The sequence below is a fragment of the Pleurodeles waltl genome, chromosome 9, assembly GCF_031143425.1.
Source record: "Pleurodeles waltl isolate 20211129_DDA chromosome 9, aPleWal1.hap1.20221129, whole genome shotgun sequence".
NCBI classification, from domain to species: domain Eukaryota; kingdom Metazoa; phylum Chordata; class Amphibia; order Caudata; family Salamandridae; genus Pleurodeles; species Pleurodeles waltl.
In genome coordinates, this window is record NC_090448.1 from 893181946 (window position 1) to 893196171 (window position 14226).

Consider the following 14226-nt stretch of genomic DNA (forward strand, 5'->3'; position numbering starts at 1 on the left):
GCAATCGCGCTGCGTGGAAAATGAACAGATAAAGTAGTCCAGACTCCAGGCTGAAAACATCGAGCCTTGTATGTTTTTGGTACTTTACTGCTGCTGTTTAGGTGGGCTAAACACCGGAAAAGGCATGACATATGCATGCCTTTCACAAATGAAAGCAAGTGGATTTTAAAAGGCAAGCCCACGAACCAATGTAAGTGACTGACGTGGCATAAGCGTGGTTTCAAGCCCAAAGAGAGATTACAGAATGGACGGAGCACTTTGTGCTCGCCCATAAAAAGAAGTCACAGACATGGTGGTCTGCTGACCCCAGCAGACCACCATCCCTGTAGTGCTGCTATTCCCAATGGGGTGGCAAATGTGACCTACCTCATGAATATTGATGAGGTGGGTCATTTCCAACCCCACTAGGAATCGCAAACGAATCGCAAATTGCGAGTCGCACAACATACGGTCGTACATCTGGCCCTGTCCTATACCATTCACCGGAAAGATGTTATTCTCAAATCCATCAATAAGAGCTTTGCAAAGCACTCTCGAAGAGTAGAATTCCTGTAAAACTGCAAAATTGATTAATAATTTTTGACATTTTTCTACCTGAATGCTTTAGTTAGTGGTGGTATTGCTGTAAATGCAGGAATGTCCAACATAGGAACATGAGATCGTAATCCTACGTAATTGCTACTTTCATATAGCAATATAAAAGAGGTTTCCATAAAATTGACGTAAATAGCAATCACTTATTTACAGAGCCAGGAATTATACAGAAAATCTGCCATGGGTACAATTCGACTGTCCCTAAACTAGGTATCCCTGCTGAAAGCTGTCTAATGCCCCCTATAGAGCGGTCTTGCTTTTGCTCTAGGAATAATTGATGACGAATGCCATGCTGTTGTTGGGGGAGTGCTCGGTGCCAGCCCATTTAGGACGCTCATAGAACATTATTGCTTGGAACAGATAAACAACTGTCTGTGCTAACCACCCAGCCCATCAGGGCTGAGGAGCCACAGAATCCCAATGTAGCAAGACAGTCCAAACAAATGCATGTATACGTTAAAACGCGAACTTCAATATTTGACCAAGTGACAGTCAATTTTGAGTTGTACAAAAACTTTGACAACAACACAACTCCAGACATCTGACACAGCATTTCAGAGGACTGTCCCGCTGTATTCTGTATTCACAGCACAATAAAGCGCAGTTCAGGTACACGCAGTGCTTGAAATGGAAAAATAGAAGTGTAGGTACTTCTTATTTCTGAGAAGTGCCGGTACTCTCCAATTTAAAAGTATTACGTTTTTCTTGGAAAGTGCAGGTACTCTCCCTCTAAAAATAGAAAAGTGCCGGACAGTACCGGCCTATTTAAAGCACTGGGTACAGATTGTCCTTGGTGGCTGACACATTTTTGAATCTGTCACAGTCACACCTGCCTTTCTCAGACCTGCTATCTTGAGTCCTGCGACAGCTTCTCGGAGGAGAAAATGAAACTGATGACAGCCTTGTTTTGCATGTGTTTTTCGTCTTAACATGCCCACTGATTTGGCCGAAAACTGACGGGCAGGGCTCCAGATATTAGCAGTACGCAAAGTTTATTTTCAACAGGTGGCACATGGTGACAGAAATAGTTCTGGCCTCGGAGGGGATTGGCGTGGTGAGACCGGGGGGAGACCGTGTGTGTTATGCGTTGGAGGGTCAGTGGAGCGCAGCGTGACTGAGCTCAAGACAGTTCAAGGTCAATGGCTCTTCGGCAACTGCAGACACAAACGGGTAAGCAGCACCAACGTCAGTTCACCAAAATTCCTGGGGCAGCGGAAGTGACATCACACGCTCTTTGACCTTCACCTTCATTCACACACACAAGCTTACACATTCACACTTACTCCCACGCAAACACACTCATCCTCAAGCACATATACAAAATGCATTTTAAAGCATGTTTTAATTACTTCAGCTGCCAGGGAGGGACATAGTCCAGTTAATTGTATTTTTATTACACTGATATAGAATAATGAAACATTATTTACTATTAGTGTAAAAAAAAAATACAACGAGAAAGGAGACTCAACCGACGTCCGTAAGGATGCATTGCCATTGTGCTTCTGGCACGGATTTTGCCACCTCTTAAGCCAGGGATCACAAAGAGTGTGCCAGAAGTCGCAAGGGGCAAGCCAGGGGTCGCAGCTAAGACCCCTTGCGACCCCAAATGACGTCCATGGGAAGCAGTTCTTCGGCATGTCACATCATTCACAGTGCTTCAGCCACCTCGGGTACCTAATTTGTAATTAGCCGTGCATCCATCATCCTCATTCAAGTCATCACGTATGAGATGTTCCCTAACACCAGACAAGTTAAAAACCGGGAGGTATGCTGTCAGCTTACCCCACTTACCCACACGGCCACTGTAAAAGTCTATCTGACCCAGCATTTTTCCAGTTTTTCTCCCAACTCTAACTGAGACAAAGCCCTGGGTTGATGGGATTCCTGCCATGCGTGTCCCCGACCCCTCGCCCTTCATCCTTCTACGCAGGGCACAGAATGGTCTAGGCATGCAATGTAGGAACGTTAAAAAGGATAGGGCGATAGCACTGTCGCCTAATAAATATCAATTTTATTTCCTGGGATGGAAGTGGTTCTTTCGCCTGATGTTGTTAATGTGTCTTTCCTAAAGCCTAATGTCAGTTAGAGCGTTTTTCTTCTCAAAGATGAATAAAGGTAAAGCCTTGATGTGGTCCTCAACATCACCAAATGAAGCCCGTGCACAGAGAGGCAATTCTGTGGTTCTCTCATGTGCATGCAAATCTTTTCCAATGTTGTGCTTGGACGTGATTGGAAAGCAGTTTCCATAGTCCCGATATGGTCATATTGAAGATGTTTCCCCTAGGCCCATGCTCATATTTATTTTGACACTGGTTATCTTGTCAGGGATGTGGAAGAGGCTTGCTGTCTGTGGCACCTACAGTAGGTATGTTTGGGGCGTGCTTAATGAAGCGAAGGATTGACTTACACTTGGACATATGCTTATTTTTCTTCCTGCCTACTATTCCTTGTTTATTTTGTTATGTAGAGGTTGCAGGTATATTTATGCGTTATTGTCAGTATTTCTGTCTAATATCTGGCAATTTTGAAGGCAAAATGGGCAAACACATCACAAAGAAGCAGCTTTGGAAGATTCCTCTTTTACTGTCTATCATTTGTCTTCTTCTCAAATAAAACACTTTAGAGGGGAGTCTGACAAGTGGTAAGAGGAGGGTCACCTGCTCCTCTCTCGTCTAAATCAGAGAGAAATGAGAATTATTATTTGTCTGTTTCTTTCTCTGAAGAGGTAGAAGTGTCTCTGCTGAACAAATTGGAAAGTACATTGGCAAAGTGGCTTTGAGTGGGATTCTACTGATGATTTGTAATAGTGTTGGATTCCCCCAGGAGGATTTGCCTGGTACTTCCTCTGACTCTGTTATTGGGCAATTTCAGTGGGTTCCTTCTATGGGGATGCCATTACATTAACACATATATGATCTGATTATGAGAGAATGACAAGACCCAAACCTGATTAGTTTTTTTAGATTCATACCTAGGTCACATCCCATAGAGGATAAGGATAAGAATATTCCTGAATCAGTGGGAATTGGTATTCTTGCTGTGACCATGGTTGGTTGAAGAGGCCATCATTAATGCCCCCTCTCGTAGGAAGGCTGATTCAGCTTTGAAGAAGTCCTACGCCTGATTTCACTTGGTTGTGACAGAAGGCACCTATGGGGTTTATACGTCACAGTCTCCCATCTCAGATTTGTAGTGAACTGTTTAAATGCATCAAAGTAGAATCTCAGGGGCTGGCTTTGGTAGAAGCAATGAAAAAGCAGGCTGCGATTTTATCTCACATCTCATTTAATGTTGTACAAGCTTTGACACTTGCTGAGTGAGTTAATATTTCAATCTGTAGGAATCTAGTTCTGGAGGAAAGGCATTCAGCCCTGAATACTGCAGCACTTCATCTTTCTTTTGACTCTTTGGTCCGAAATTAGAAGAAAAACGACATTGAATTATCAAAGCAAAGACACACTATTCCTCTTTTACTCTTTTTCAAAATCTTCTTTTCAACAATCATCAAGAAGTGCTCCACTTTTTCATCATCTCTGTGCCTTTCCTCTTGTTCCTCTTATCAGTCAACTTTAGCTGCTGATCCAAAAGAAGGGAGCGGACGTAACAATGGATCTTCCTTTCTAGCTTGCAGATGGGTTTCCTTTACTTCAGTGGAAGTCTCTGTCTCTGCCCTGAAAGATGTTTCTCATTCCCTTTCCTCTTTGGGTTCCAGGTTATCTCTAGCTTCAGTAGATTTCTCTGTCGGCCTCAAAAATGAGAGGGTGGGGATGTAAAACGGAGGTCTCCCTGTGCACCTAGCTGACGCCATCCAGAAATACAGGCACCCTGAAAGCATTCTCTAGGCACTGGGGGAATTTACAGTATTGATGTTGGTCTAAATTTCTATCTCCAATTCAATTTGATTTGTCCTCCGTTCTTCTCCTTTTAGAAGAAGGATTTCAGATGACTTTAGCAGCTCTCCAAGAATTTCTCTTTGAATTTCTTGATTCTGCAGAATTTAAGTTTTTAAACATAAAGACTTTTTTGGCTATAAATTCTGCCCATAAAATTGGGGCGACTTTGATCTCCTTTGTGTAGACCTCCCTTTCCCAGGATTCCGGAGAATCCTGACATTTTGTATTAGAAGGCTGCTCTTTTGCACAGGGACTATTGAGTTCTACCTTTTCATACATTTGCTCAATGCCTTTCATTATTCCTCATTATTTATCATTGTGTGAAACTTGTTATGCCGCTAATAAAGTATTTTCAAGCAAAATTAAGTGATCTAGGTAATATTGTTTATTTTGACATTATCAAAGGTCAGATAGCTCTGGTATTCCTCATAAGTGATGGCTGGGATGAGGACAATGGATGAAGAAACAAATGTCCTAACTACTTACTTTAATCCTCATTATCCATAGAAATGAGTATTTAAGTCAGAGTCCTTATCCCTGCACATCCCACCCCCATTAGGCTTACTAATGTCAAGACGCATTGTGGGTAAGCTAGACTTTTATAGTGAGGTCACCTAACCACTAACAGCATATGTCAGCTAGCAGCAAACTTTCAGGTTTTTCTCTTGTCTGGAGGTCAGGAAAACCTCATAATTAATGACCGTGGGAAGGACACTAATGACTAAGGCCCATGTTTATACTTTTTTTGCACTGCATTTGCGTCATTTTTTTACGCAAAAGCGGCGCAAACTTACAAAATATAATTGTATTTTGTATGTTTGCGCCTCTTTTGTGTCCAAAAATGACACAAATGCGGTGAAAAAAAAGTATAAATATGGGCCTAAGATTAATGAAGATTAAATGGAAGTAGTACTTCCTCATTGGGTTTATGTATCATGTGAATATAATGGAAACCCTTTTCTCCTGCATCTACTTCCATTACCAAACCACGCACAGAGGTAAGCAATCTACTAGGAAATGTGCTGAATGTTACTGAGGCTCCTCCCCCCAGTGGCTATCAGATGAGGTTTGCAGTGTCCTGGTGATGCCCTGAGGACATCCAGGAGTGCCTGGTTCCCATCCACACGCAGTAAGAAGCAGAAGGCTTCCTAAGTGTTGGGTGTAGACTGGGGTTGCACCCACCACCGTGGGTACCATGAGTTCCCTCTCAATTGTCATGGAGGCCTGCTGCATACCCTCATAGTGGCAGTGTTGCGGTGCTTGAGTTTTACTGTGCAGTTTACTGTGCTGTTTTTATGTGAAAAGAAGCAAACTGATGTGTATTTTAGAAAATGTTCAAATATTTGGTTTTGGTGTGTTCCCGGCGCAATCAGTACGCACATTAACAGTGTATTTTTATATCATACTATGGCCCCAGGTCGCCGAAATCTATATGATCCGGGAAGCGTGCGAAAGTGCATATACATGTATCACTGTTACAGATGTATGGCGCCCAGAAAGGACGTACATTCATTGGAAACGTGACTGAAGGAAAAAAGGACTTCAGAAAACTCAAACCCAATTCCACATTTTTCTAACTGTACTGTCCGCATAGGGTATTCAAGGACAGGGATAGTAGAAGACGTGTAATTCATCCAAATTGTACACCAGTGTTTGTGCAAACTGCATACACACTTTAGGCATAGATAGGTTAGAAATGTTTGTGAAAAACAAAAATATTGTAAGTTATGACTTTGCATAGTTAGAATTAAACATGCCGTGTTCAAAAGCGTTATATATTTTTAAGTACTGATCCGCGAGTTTCACCAAAAGTTGTTGCATCCCAAAAGGTATTAAGTGGCACTGCAAAAGTGCACTGGACAAATGAGACAGTTTGGAGCAGACAGGAAAAAACATACCCCGATACTGGAAGACCCAAGTGCATATATGTGAACACTGAGTCAGTGGGCAGCCAGACACTTAGACAGACAGGGGCATACTAACATGGGCAAGGAACCCACTAATATGTCAACAACGAAATGCAAACACGTTGAAAGGGTAAACACAAGATTTCATGAACAGTAAGACGGTGGGACACACACAATGGGACATGAGAACTTGTGCATAGGCACACGTAATACGGAACTACTGGGGCAGTGCACACTCAAACACTGAGACACGAGCACGCTATCACTGGGACAATTGATGTCCAGACAGTCAAAGAAGAAATGCACTCATACAGGAACAAGTACTAAACTATCACTGAGGCAATCACAATTACAATGAAACATGGTAACTCTGATATCTGAACAGAGAGCACGCTGTACTAAGACAGAATACGCCTAACACTGTGCATGCAGGCAAAAATCTAGCACCATGACAAGATACAGATATGTTTACCAGAACCAAGACAATCTCAGATCAAGAAATACGTACCAGGACACCAGCAGACGAACACACAAACCTGATCACTGAGAGGAGATGCCAATATACACACTAGGACATAAAGACACTTTCAAACTGAGACAGAGCGAGATTCTGACACACAGGAACGCCACCACACACACTGCAGTTGTAACAAAAGAACCACAAAAAGCACTCACATGGTTTATGTGGAAAGCCACAAAACCGACACCTCCACAGAGTGCCCACCACCGGAGAAAACATTTACCCACAGTCAATAATCTTCACACTGAAAAAACAAACAATATCAGCATGCCAAGAAATTTACAAACAGTTTGATTTCGCACAGCATAGCAAAGCAAATAGATGACGTAGTAAACTGAAACAGACATGGGTCAGCAGTTGAGTGGTTTAAATGACCACATAGCAAACAATGAAGAGTCGAGTTGAGAACTTTACCATGTATCATAGAGATGTGGATAGAGCTGCACGTGTTAGCCCGGATGATAATGGGAAGACTGTGAGTGTCAGTCATGTTTGTCAGGGCGCAATTGCCAGGGATAAAACTCAATTGCAATCCTGTGCTCCCTCCTGACAGTCAGTCTTGTATCCCACTCTTCTCAAAACTGAGATCTTGATTTGGGGTATGATTCAGTTCCCATTGGCAGTGCATGTGCACCCTGTGACCAGTCTACAACAGCTAAGTTTGTTGCCAAGAATGAACTCTGTAAAGCAAGTCTTCTTCAGACAAGTGGAGCCTGTATAGTCGGAATACTGGTAAATGATACTTAACTTTGGCAGAGTCATCCCTCTGTCTCGAGGTTGAACTTTGGCACACTAACCCTGTCATCTAAACACCTTTCTTGAAGCACAATGTGCACTCCTGCCACAAATGACATAGAGAACTGTAAGCAGCCCGAAACAGGATATCCTCACAAGCCTGTTTGGCAGTCACATCAACTTGCAATAAGAAGACACAGATGGAGTCTGCTCGTGATCCAACGTGTAGAGATCTGGATTTCAGAGGTAACTATATTCCTGAGATAAACGTTAACCAAAAAATGTGTTACTGTAGTTGACATTATAATTCTTAACTGCTACGTGATTGCTGTGTATCCTAATAGAGGTCCTTCTTTTATATCACTCATTCCCCACTGCTCCCTCCTCACCTTGTGGAATGGAAATCAGTATTGAGCCCGATGTTGGTCAGTTGAAATTATGTATTTTGTTCTGCTATCAAAAATATAATGGTCACCATTATTTGTTAAAGCTTGCTTGCCATTGTTCCTGGTATGGTAATCTGTGAATTCCCCAGCAGTCCCGTTTATTCATCTTCCATTCCCAATTTCAGATCCACCTACTGCTAAATTTCTTGAATATTTGTGATCCACGGCAGTGGTTGTAGGTGTTGTCTAAAGACAGATCCAGCTGTCTGTTGCCAAACAGACGTTCTGCACCCAGTATAGAGTTATAGTGAGGTTTGTGTCCACCCTTTGCTGATAATTCAAGGGTTTTGCTGTCTCCCTCAGGTCCTTACTCCTGATTTGATTCCCCCCTATTCTTGGGTTTTTCCCGCTAACGGAGTTGCATCCTTTCTCTGCTGATGTCAGAACCTTACACTGCAGTGCATGGGGGCCTATTTTGTCTCTCTCCTTCTGCCGTGGTTCCAGCCTTCTTCTTTTAGGACCCTTGTCGGTGGAACAGGTCAGTGGATGTTTCCCTTACCTGATCGAGTCACATAACAAAAATCAATTAATTGTTTCTCAGTATGGGTGCTTCTATTTCACTTTAAAGTCTAAAAAAAGAAATGAGTAATTTGTCACTGTCACCAGCATCATGTACTCTGAATTCAGGGGGACAATGCATGGAGGATCAACTGTGAATCATTTTTGATCAAGTTTGAGGGTGGAAATCATTTTGTAGCTCCATTTTCATTAGCAGTAAGGCTTAAGAAGTTATATTAAGGATAGTAACAAGCTTAATTCGTAAAAATGGTAAGTGCCAAGTCACAAAAGTTTTGTTGGGGAACACCAAAGCTGCCAGCACCACCAACTACTGTGCAGCCCATTGCAACCACCAGTATAGCCTCTATAGTTCTGTCCCTTCTTCTGGCATATTTCCTGTGTCTTTCCCACTGCTAAGTACGGTACTCCATTGATCATCACCTAGACTCTGGTAAAACTATAATACTAGTACGCCAGAGGAGAGAAACATAGTGTATGAATGAGGAAATAGACACTTTCAAATGGGTACCACTGCATGCAGTTTTAGTGGCTAAATGGATACTGAGGCAAAGGTGCCAGTGTAGACAGTGTTTAAAATGGAAATGAAATGAAGACAGACTCACTGTCCCACAGTAACTGTTTGCTACAGGAAAGTGCCAGTGCTCCCCTATTCTCCCTTGCAAAGTAAAGTAGTGAAGGTATTAAGTATCAGGCAGTATGTGCTCATTTAAATCACTGAGTGAAGAACAACACAAACACCAGTTTGTGTTTTTGGTAGTGGCTTTTACCATCTTTTAGGCAGGATTAAAGAACAAGCATTTACAATACAATAGGTGTTGCATTTGCTTGAGTTAGGCCTATTGGAATTGCAAATGCATAACTGGACTTTTCTTGCCACATTAATTGGTCACCCCTGCCACATAATTTGGTCCTCTCTGCCACATAATTCCAGTGGTCCTGCTTATAACTAAAGTAATTTCATTTACCTTTTTCCTGTATGAGTTATGGGCAAAAATGTTTAGTAAAAGGAATTCTCCGCAAAGCATTAGGGGGCGAGATTCCAAGTGCATCAAATATTGTAGTATTTTGACTGCAATGCTCAGAAGAGCCATTCTACCCAGGAATACTTGTGTGAGACACAAGTTGAAACACAACATAAGTTTTCTGGATGTGGGGGCTTGAGAGACCATGGCAATTTGACATAAAATTATGTATTTTGCTGTTTTGTTTAAAGGGACAAATTAATGTGTATTAATACGATGTATTTCCAAAAACAATGAAAATAATAAAACGTGATTTATTTTCCTTGAAACTATGTTATGATCAAAGGACGGGCGAAACATAGAAGATAATGGCCTTCAGCCATTTTTCAGTTTCCACCCTCTTCTACAAGTCAATGAGAACATTGTGCAGAAACATTCATAAAGTGATGTCTGTGATATTACCCAATCCAAAACGGCGCAAAGTGTGCCACTGACTCTATTAACATGTTTCTGTATATGTAACAATGGCAACGTGGAAAGTTCTCAAAGCATGGCCGCGGCGAGCTTAAGTCACAGCTCAGCCTAGGCTGCGCCCCCTCCAAATGTCCATGCTCGGGAAACCCAGACCACGAGTACTATGGAGGTAAAGTGCGGAATGTGGTCACAAGGCAAGGAGGAGAGAGAGTGGGGCAATAAGAAGAGAGGAGAATAGAATAGAGGAGTAAAGGGGACGGATTTAAAATATAAAGGTGTGGTCAATTAAACATAGATTATAGGGTGCATACATCATAAGTGAAGAGTGAACACAGTTATGAAGAGAAGGTCCTGTAGGGCGGAGGAATGAAAAGGGAAAGATAATTTACAGACTAAATCAATCAGTGCATGAATGACTGGGGAAAAGAGGGGTAGTTCAGTCACTGTGGGATGGAAAGACCCCATTCAGGAGGTCAGAGTTGTTACAGTGAGTGAGGTTCGATATAGGGTGGGGTATATGTAGAAGGTCCAAAGCAAAAGGGAGTAACAGGGTGTTCTGTAAGGGGGTGGGGTTGAGGCCTCACAGCCTGCTGTCTCACCCACGTTAACTGAGCTAGATCAGTCCTCATAACTTTCCACACTACCTAGTTGATGCGAGTCAAAATCTTTGTAATGTTGTTTTTGTTGTGAGAAGGTATAAGACATAATTAAGAATGTTTCACTCCGACGTTCTGGTTATATCTAGGCCTGTAATGTGAAAGCCAGGGACATGGCTTTTCAATCATTTACCCGGCATGACAGCTTTTTTTTTAACTGCAGGTTTAGCCTGGGTTTGCTTGCATTCTCTTCAAGTGGAACCTGGCGTTACAGTCCAGGATGGACTGCTCCTATTGGAGGAACATCAAGACTGATTTGTATACGGCTAGTTATTGACTAAGGTGGCACGATGGACAGAAAGAAGGCCTGCACTACACCTTAGAAAAATTACTAATGTCTAAGAGTAATTCAAGCAATCCACCCATCACTTCTTTTGTTTTCCTCAGTGTGACAAACCGAGTGCAACAGGTACGCCCAGACCCAGTGCTTACTGTGTCACAGGACTTAAGCTAAACATCACTGGAGAGACCTAATGGGGCTGAAACCAGTATGAGCATCCGTAGGACCAAGAGGCTCAGTGGCTGATATTAATTCAAACAATCCACCCATCACTTTTTTTTTTTCGCTTTGCCCTGGTTGAGATACAACTCCAAGACTCTGTAAACCTATAATAATTCACCATTTGCAGACCCTGGGGGTACACAGCACTATAACCGCTTACTATTTTCCAAGACATATGGGTGGCTCTGTGAGAAGAAAAAATAATACCGTGCAATTTAAAAAAAATAAGTTGTGAATTCTTTATATTCCCTTTAAAGCCTTGTTGCTTAAAGCAGCTATACATGTGGGACGTCAAAATGAAAGCAATGGTTGCACCTAAAAGCAGGATATAGCTTATCTGGGTGTTTAACAAAAACATCTTAAAGCATTGGCTGCCCTGAACGTCATAAAAATGTGGAGGGAGGGGGAGAGTTGTCTAGAACCGATGAGTTATGCGAGCCCAGCCACAAGCCAGGTCGGAGGTTTCAGTGTACTGTCATGTCATAGGCCGCTAAATAAAGATCCTTCTAGGTTTTCCTTGTAAACAGTGAGGCACTAACACCTGTTAGTAAACACCCCTCCCCCCACGAAGGCCGTTTGTTATTATTGCATGCACTTGAGTTTGACTGCAAAGAGTTGTGTCACTGACGCCATGCACAAGGTGCGAGCAATGGACGCGCTCGACAACACCTGCTGTGATGTGCACAAGAGGCCCACCAGCAGGGCCTGCCCCTGGGAGCAGCACTGTGTGTGTAGGAGGAAGGGGGGCTGCACTTGCCGACTAAATACAAGTAGGCACAACATCCAGGATACAACTGAGAAAGGAAGGAACATTCAGGCAGTCAGGCCTTCACCCTACAGGGTTCAACAAGCCCCAAGGGACAACGCAGGGATGGGAATTGGTATTTTCCCCATGTCCTATGTAAACACACCACTAATAGTATGAACTCGGTTTACTATTGTTGGCCTGGTCTAAAACTTCAGCTTGATAAAAAAAATCTCGTTTGTTTTCATCCCTTTTCATATTGTTAATAGGAAATGTTATCGAGGGCACTGTCATCCGCTGTCAGGTGCCTGAAACGATGTTACAAAAGTTGTATCTCTGCCCTTTTGGGGCCTGGGATCTCGGGACATCTACACACCACATGTTTGAATCCCAACAGGACTGAAACAGCCTGTCATTCTTCCAAGGTTAATAAAAAGAGCCACAGTGAGTTGAGTAATACAAACATCTCTCATTCACAGTGGTATAAAATGGCTATCTGTAGGTACAAGGCGCTGCGTTTAAAACCAAGGTACTATTAATATTACCATTATATAGATAGGAGAAAGCAATTCAGATTGTGCAAAAATAGTTTATTTCCCAGAACTAAATTCAACTTATATTTCCTTCTTCTAAGTCACTGCTTCTACCTGTCGGTATTTGAGTGCTTTATAACTATTTTAATCATAGTTATTGTGATCACAGGTATTATTATTATTACTATTGTTGTTGTTGTTATTGTTGTTATTGTTGTTATTAGTACCACCAATATTGAAAATAATAATACTGTGTTTACTACCATGGCTTTATTACGACGAATAATAATAGTAGTAGTATCAGTAGCAGCAGTAGTAGTAATAATAGCAATAAAAGTTATAGTTAAAGACATTGCAGTCAGACTTCGTCTATGCAAGTCTAGGTGAAATACACAACCTTTTCATACTGAAAATAGTGGTCCCTGTACTTCAAAGAATGTTTAAAAAGAAAGGGTGAAGCTACCCCTTTATAACAAGCTCAGTAAAGAGGGAACATTATATACAAAGGATATATCTCAAACAAAGCATTTGACCTTTAAAGTATTAGCCAGGGTCACTTAAGCGGTCAAGGGGTTCATGTAAAGTGTCAGTAGCAGCATCCTCCGTATATATCCCCCTACCTTCCCCTATAGCAGATGCTCAGCATTTAAAGCAAGCGCTCCAGTCAAACGATGGCGAACATCTGACTCTATTTTTTGGCCCTGCGGCTCTGCAAGCTGACGTCACACACTGCCATGGCGCATTCCCTTCAGGCTGAGGTGAAAAAAATGTTTACTGTCTACAAACAAACACTGATTTTGAAAACAAATATTTTAGGGGCAGTCTCCCTGTGAAAACAGTGTCCTGAGAAGCAGGGAAGGGGCGGGGCGGCGTTGTTAATTAAAAAACACAAGTCTGTAGTTGCAGTTTCGAAAACTTACCGTGTTGTTCGCTTGCACACCTGGAGGTAAAAACAGACTGCACTTTGAGTTCTCGGTTTATGTCGCTGCGCGGCTGGTCCTCCCGGCACTCACGATGCGGCCCTCCATTGCGTCAGGGTGTTTCGCTGTACTGCGGTGGATCTTCGGAGCCCAGTCTCTGAAGCCTGCGGTTTATTTCTGGACCACCTCATGACCCACGTTGACAAGCCAAAAAGCGGGCTTGTTTGGCAGCTCAAGTTTCTTGCGCGCACCCAGTACAGGGAGAGCTTTCGGCCCACACAGAAGTTATCCTGGTTGGGTTCCTCTGTAGCACTGAACATCACAAGGAACCGTGCCCTTTTATCGTGGGTAGTCGACAATGCCCTTCACGTGTAGGCCATATAAGGACACATTTTCTGAAACTGAAAAAAATGTTAGATTTCATAATATTTATGGAGGCAGCCTGAGCCCTAAGGCTTCTTACAAAGTTTTCTTATTTTTAATTGCCGTCTTTGTTTGCCCTAATGTTGTAGCATTGTCCTAATTTTACTATGCGGCTTCTTATTTCTGGGCAAGTGCAGACATATTTAGCATGGAAAGTGAATTAGCGTGGCATCAGTATAAAAATAACATGTAGCCTGCTTTAAAAAAAATGACAATGCTTACATTCTGTTTATGTGAAAGTGGTGCGCCATCCCCGTGTGTGCGAGTGTGTGCAGGCTTGCCTGTATGTGTGTGTGTGCCTCAGGAGCTGACTACAAAAATTACAATTTGTGTTAGTACTCAAAATGATAAAAAGGCTTGCCCTGAGGATTGTTGACCTGAGCTCAGTGCAGCCCTC

General features: G+C 42.5%; 1 protein-coding gene across 2 annotated transcripts in view; it reads right to left on the reverse strand.

The window, feature by feature from the left end:
* Nucleotides 1-13699, reverse strand: part of ASB2 (ankyrin repeat and SOCS box containing 2) — a 256837-nt gene extending 243138 nt beyond the window's left edge. For both annotated transcript variants that reach the window (XM_069208232.1, XM_069208231.1), the window contains exon 1: nucleotides 13407-13699. The gene's annotated coding sequence lies outside the window, so the exon portion shown is untranslated. The remainder of the gene's footprint in view (nucleotides 1-13406) is intronic.
* Between the last annotated feature and the right edge of the window lie 527 nt (nucleotides 13700-14226).